Source organism: Coffea eugenioides, chromosome 9 (assembly GCF_003713205.1).
Source record: "Coffea eugenioides isolate CCC68of chromosome 9, Ceug_1.0, whole genome shotgun sequence".
In the NCBI taxonomy this organism is placed as follows: Eukaryota; Viridiplantae; Streptophyta; class Magnoliopsida; order Gentianales; family Rubiaceae; genus Coffea; species Coffea eugenioides.
The window spans coordinates 29,604,688-29,611,407 of NC_040043.1; positions in this window are offsets into that span (position 1 = coordinate 29,604,688).

Sequence of the window (6,720 nt, forward strand, 5' to 3'; positions counted from 1 at the left end):
CCTTAACTATCAATCTGGCCTTATTTCTAACTACCTCACCTTTGTCATTTATTTTGTTTCTAAATACCCACTTAGTGCCAATGATAGGATGATCTTGTGGTCTAACTACTAATATCCAAACCTTGTTTCTTTCAAATTGATTTAACTCCTCTTCCATGGCTAAAATCCAGTTCTCATCTTTTAATGCATCAACAATATTTTTGGGCTCAAAATGTGAGACCAATGCAAAATTATCTATTAGTTGTCTAGAAGAGGAACGTGTTCTGACCTTTTCGGATGGATCACCAATGATAAGTTCCTTAGGATGGTTTTGGACAAATTTGCAAGCTCTTGGAAGATCATTAGGAATGGTAGTGTCTCTGTCATTGTCTTCCCTAACTGGACTGTCTTGATTTTCACCTTCCTTTGAATCATTTTCTGATGAAGTTGTGCCTTGGTTACTGATTGTTAACTTCTTCAGTTCTTCTTGAACACCTGCATCATCATCTTCACCACAACTCATGGAAATGTCACCATTAGATTTATCGAAAGTGATATGTATAGCTTCCTCTATAACTAGAGTTCTATGATTATATAAAGCCTCTCTTATTTTCACAGTATCCCAAGAAGATCCCCTCATCAGATTTTTTATCAAACTTACCAAGATGCTCCTTGATGTTTAGAATGAAGCATTTGCAACCAAAAACTTTAAAATAACCAACAATAGGCTTTTATCAAACAACAGTTCATACGAAGTTTTGTTCAAGATTGGTCTTAAAAGAACTCTGTTCATGATATAGCAGGCAGTGTTTATAGATTCAACGCAAAAGTACTTTGGTAAATTGCATTCATTGAGTATGGTTCTAGCAGCCTTTTAAAGAGTTCTATTTTTCCTTTCAACCACTCCATTTTGCTGGGGAACTCTAGCAATAGAAAACTCATGTGTAATGCCATTATTGTCACAAAATTTAGCAAACCACAAAAACGAAATTCTGTGCCGTTGTCACTTCAGATTTTTTGATTTTCACACCAATCAGATTCTGAACCTTACCAAACAGAGAAACAAAATTTTTGAAGGCATCATCTTTATGTGCAAGAAACATCATCCAAGTGTATCTAGAATAGTCATCAACAACAACAAAACAAAATCTTTTGCCACCTAGGCTTGTGGTTTGGGTAGGACCAAAAAGATCAAGATGTAAGAGTTCTAAGGGCTTTGTAGTAGAAACACATTTCTTGGGTTTTAAAGATATCTTGACTTGTTTTTCAAATTGGCAAGCATCACAGATACGGTCTTTACTAAAGTTGAGTTTTGGAAGCCCTCTAACCAGTTCCTTTTTGAAAATCTCTTTTAGCAAATCCATATTGAAATAACAAAGCCTTCTGTGCCACAACCAGGGATCCTCATTTGCTACTTTGAGACAACTGAGGCTTGAAGAATCAACTTTTTCAAGAATAACTACATAAATGTCATTAACTCTTTTTTCTTTGAAAACAATGTTGAACATTGAGTCAAGAACAAGGCATTCATGTTTTTTAAATAACACAAACAGGTTCCTATCACATAATTGGCTAACACTAAGCAAGTTATAGCTCAAATTGCCAACTAAAAGGACATTATGAACAAAAGTTTGACCATTCTTACCAACATCACCAATTTCAACAGTTTTGGCTTTATTATCATCTCCAAAAGTTACATTTCCACTTGCTTTTGGCTTGAGTTTGATGAACTGTGATGCATCACCGGTCATATGTCTTGAGCATCCACTATCTATGAACCATTTTGATTCTTTAACAATGTTTACCAAGTTCACCTACACAAAAATCCACAGGATAATATTTGGTACTCATTACTTTTTGGGTCCTTGAGAGTTAGCATTATGTCTAACCATCCACATGTATCTCATACCATTTCTCATGTTTCTCTTAACATGACAGTTGCTATTCATGTGACCAAATTGACAACAAAAGCTGCACATAGTTGATGGATCATTCAAATAAACTGGTTTAACAAAACTGACTTGACATCTCCTATAGATGGTAAAATCATTTGCATGATAATTTAACTTATTCTAATGAGTGCTAGAGTAAGATTTTTTAACATTCCTTTGAAAGTAATTCCGTTTCTGATATTGAAGCCACTGGCCAAGATCATTCATTCTTCTTTTCAAACAATTTTGTTCATTTTTGAGTATGCCACAGACATTTGTTTTTATGTCGAGTTTAGCATGCAAATCTAATTCAATCCTTTTCAGATTCTCATTTTCATTTTTCAAGTGTTTGTTTTGTCGATAAAGATTTGCATTGTCTTGAATTAAAAAACTGATCTTCTGTTTTAGTTCCTTGTTTCTGACATAGGATTCTTTCAAACTGTTATGCATTTTTTCTAAAAATGAATTAACATCATCATCAGATTCATTGTCACTATCAGTTAGAGAGTTACACGTAGTTATCTCTTCATCACCAATGGCCATGAAGGCCACTTGGACAGATTCCTCTTCTTTTTCGACTTCACCTTCTGAATTGTAGTCATTCCAGGTGATCTGAAAATTGTTGAACCTTGATTTTCGTTCAACCTTGCTCTCCTTCTTCCTTTTCATTGGACACTCATTTGCATAATGTCCAGGTTGACCGCATTCAAAGCACTTATCAGTTTATTTTTTGTTAAACTCTAGTTTCCCTTTATTTCTCAAGTTGTTGGACTGATTCAGGAAAGAATTGCTCGGACCACCTTTTCTGAATCTCCTTTTGTTGAGTATTCTTTTGAAGCCTCTTGTGATGAGTGCGATGTCACTGTCATCACCTTTCATGTCTTCTCCATCCAGGGAAGCTGTATCATCTTCATCTTATGAAACTTTCAAAACAATACTCCTCCTTATCTTTGTGTCTTCTTCTACCTGCACCTTGGATTTGAGTTTCAGCTCATAAGAGGTTAGAGAGTTAATAAGAGATTCAATAGGCAGGATATTTAGATCTTTAGCTTCCTCTATGGCAGTCACTTTACTCTCTCAATCCTTTGATAAGGCATTCAGAATTTTTCTGTTTTTCTCACCTAGAGAGTAGTTCTTCTCAAACACTTCTAAATCCTTGATAAGATCATTGAATCTGCAGTACATCTTGTCAATATTTTCATGAGGTTCCATCATAAATAATTCATACTTAGTGACCAGGATAGATTTCTTTTGTTCTCTCACATTCTCGCTTCCTTCATGGATTTCTCTAAGTTTATCCCAAATTTCTTTTGCAGATCTGTAGCCTTTGACTCTAATGGACTCATTTGAATCTAGAGCACTATATAATACATTCATAGCCTTGGCATTTAGAGTAAGATGAGTTCTATTTTCAGCAGTCAACTCACTTCTTGTTTTTGGTCTCGGCCTATGAGTATTATCATCAATAATAGAGGCATCATATGGACCCTCATTAACAATAAACCATAACTCAATATCAATTGTAAGAAAATGATCATCCTCTCCTTCCAACTCACATAGTTTGACCCATTGAACATTGGAGGTCTAGTGACAGATTGTCCATCAAAGAACATGGCATTGTTAGTTGTCATTTTTACTCCCAAGCTGATTGAGCTTAATCTCTAGGAGACCAAGCTCTGATACCAATTGTCAGGATCGAAAACAACCTAAGAGGGGGGGTGAATTAGGTTATCTAAAAACTAGCCAAAATATGAGTCACTTTTTCTAGAACTTGCTTTCTTTTTCTAAAGAACCTCACAAAGAAACAATCAATGGACTAGCACAAGTGATTGTGAGTATAAGAAAGAAACAATATATATATTGCAAGATAGTAAGTAAAGGGATAGAATGGCAGACCAAGATTCAAACTTGACTTAAGTTTGAATATCACTTTATATACCAAGTTTCTTCAAGTTGATCAACTTACAACCAATCTCTTGTGTACAAAGGAAGGATCACTTCCTCCTTGCCTCAAGTCTCACTCGATCAAGCAAGGAAGTTTTACAATCACTCAGATAACCCTCACAAAGCTACACTATTGAAGAAACTGAATCACACTTGAAAAGCTAAATGAAGATTACACAACTAAGAGTACAAATCTTCTTTTTGGACCATTCTTACACTTGAATCACTCAAGATCTGATGTAGACTTAATGTGCAAAGTTATTTTGAAGTAGCTGACTATTTTCTATTTATAGGAGACCAAAAAATTCTTCAATTAATGCTGTCAACGGATAGAAGGCAGCTGAAGAGTCAACTAGCCGTTGGTGGTGTCGGACGTCCGGTACTCTGATTTTCTGCGTCCGAACGAAGACAGTGAGTTCAAGACATTTTCTTGAAATTCTTAGGACATCCGGTCCTTCCACAATGTACGTCCGAAGGTAAGATTTAAACTTGAAAATCCTTCTTTATTTCTTTCGGACGTCCGGTGCTCTCAGTGTATTGCGTCCGAAGTACCGCAATGTTTGTCGGACGTCCTGTACAGAGGTATTGTGTGTCCGATCGAGGTCAGTGATTATAGAAGACTTGACTTATTGTCTTCGGACGTCCGAGTGTGAGTTCTTCAAGCGTCCGAAGCTACTCAATGGTTGTCGGCAGTCCGATATGGTCCTTTTGTGCGTCCGACAGTTATTTCAGCAATATGTCAATCTTTGATCCTGTTTTGGCTTCAAGTCTTTGACCTTGTTTTTGTTCCAATTCCTGAAACAATCTCTTCAAAGAATATTAATAACATCCAATTATTTTGTAATCATCAAAAGCTATGGACTGAGATATACACATGTAATTGGAGCAAAAAAAGGAAATTTTTCTAAAGATGATAACATATAAGAAGAATGTTATAAAAGGAGCAACAAAAAGAATTAAGTTCCAATAAAAGAATGTTATAAGAAGAAAGTCTCTCTTTATATCATAACTTATTTCATATGAGCTTCAACTTATAGCATATATCTAACATTTGTTGTGTATAATTCCCGAACAAGAATAAAGTTCGCGTCTCTGATTGTCCAATTTTAACATGCTTGCTAAATTGATGGAACAAGTACTTAATTACAGTAATTCTTACAGTTATATGTTGAGAAATAATTAAGTTACAAAAATTAAGTATTATTATCCCACATTACAAATGAAAACAAGGATTCAAAACCAAGATTAAATCTAAAGTAGGGATTAACAAGTAGACTAGCTGATGAGGCATTGATCTAGTAGTTAAACTTGAGATTCTGAGATTTAAAGGTTTTGGATTCAAATCCTCCCGTCTCTTCCCCACTTCTTAAATTCCACCCTTCCCCTACTAGAAATTTTTTTTTTTAAAAAAAAGAAAAAGTAGATTAATATATTTAGTAAAAAAATAGAACGCTAAAATTTAGGGCCAAAAATGAAATTTTTGATGGAGAATTTTTGAATTAATATTTGCGACAGCCTACGGCTAATTTAGAGAGAAAAATAAATTTCTTCTCCAAAAGAACATTAATTGCTTCTTCAACCATATATTTGTTTGAGAGGCCTCTAGAATTACACTAAATTTAATTGATAAAAATTTAAATGTCTTTGTCTTGCATATCCATTACTCAGAGAAATTTTTACATGCATAATAATTATGCAAACTACTATGCAATTTACATTTAAATATTGATCCTAACAAAGATTAACAAGAAATGTGCAATGCTCATTCTCTTATGCTAGTGTAATTTAAATAGCACACTATAATCTACAATAAAAACTCTAAATATTTGTCCATAAATAAATATGTATGTTTAATCAAATAAATTATCTAATCATGGGCAAATTAGGTCGATTCAAAAAGGAAGAAATAGCAAGTGAAAAAATATCCACACTTTCTTAAATAGGCAGTACAATACAAATATGGAGTATGTAAGATTAGATTCCTCTGTCAAATTGCACTCGAATTACCTTTTCGAGACTCATTAGTTTTGCGAGTGGGGACTTTGATGATAAAATAATAGACTTCCATCTTCTATTCCGCCAAGGCGCCGATAAGAAAAGTAGTAGGTAACTAGCTATAGATTACATTTGCTTTACTTGACCGCGTACAACCTCTTCTAATCCTAATTCTAATTCTAAGAGAATAAAAGAGTCATTTGGGGTTTATGCGTAGTATCAAAGCCCATATTAACCATTTAATTCTCTTATCGCTCCCTTTTTTAAGTCCCACTTATCCCCTGCTAGAAATTTTTTTTTAAAAAAAAGTCCATATCAACACCTTGACTAGGTGTCTAAATCTGGTATTTCATCAGACAAGAAAGAGTTAACAGTTAACATGCTTGTAGGTGGCCACTTCCCCTATGGCTGCATGGTTGAAGGAAGCAAAATTAAGAGTTATCAACCTATAAAGTAAAAGCGCGAATGGATCTGTTAAGAATGGTGGTGGTTGTGCTGATGTGGCTGGGTTTTATTGGCTGGATAGTGGTCGTCAATCACGTGGGGCTCGCGTGCTTTCACTAGGAGGAGAAGTGCAATTCTTGCTGTTGTCCAAGAGAAGAAAATGAGGGCCTTCGATTTTGAGAAGAAACCGTTTCTCTGTAGCGTATTTCTCTGGTCGGCAGATGACCAGCTGAGTAAGCTTATGGCGGTTGGTGATGGTTTGATTGATGACAGGTGTTGGGTGATGGGCTCAGTGTGGGTTGCTACCAAAACTTGCCTGGTGTGAATGCAATGGTAGTCCTCTGCATTTGAAATCAATTAGTAACCATAGCAAGTTTGGTAGTACTCCATGTGCGTTTTTTTTTTTTTTATTTGTTTCCTTTTGTGC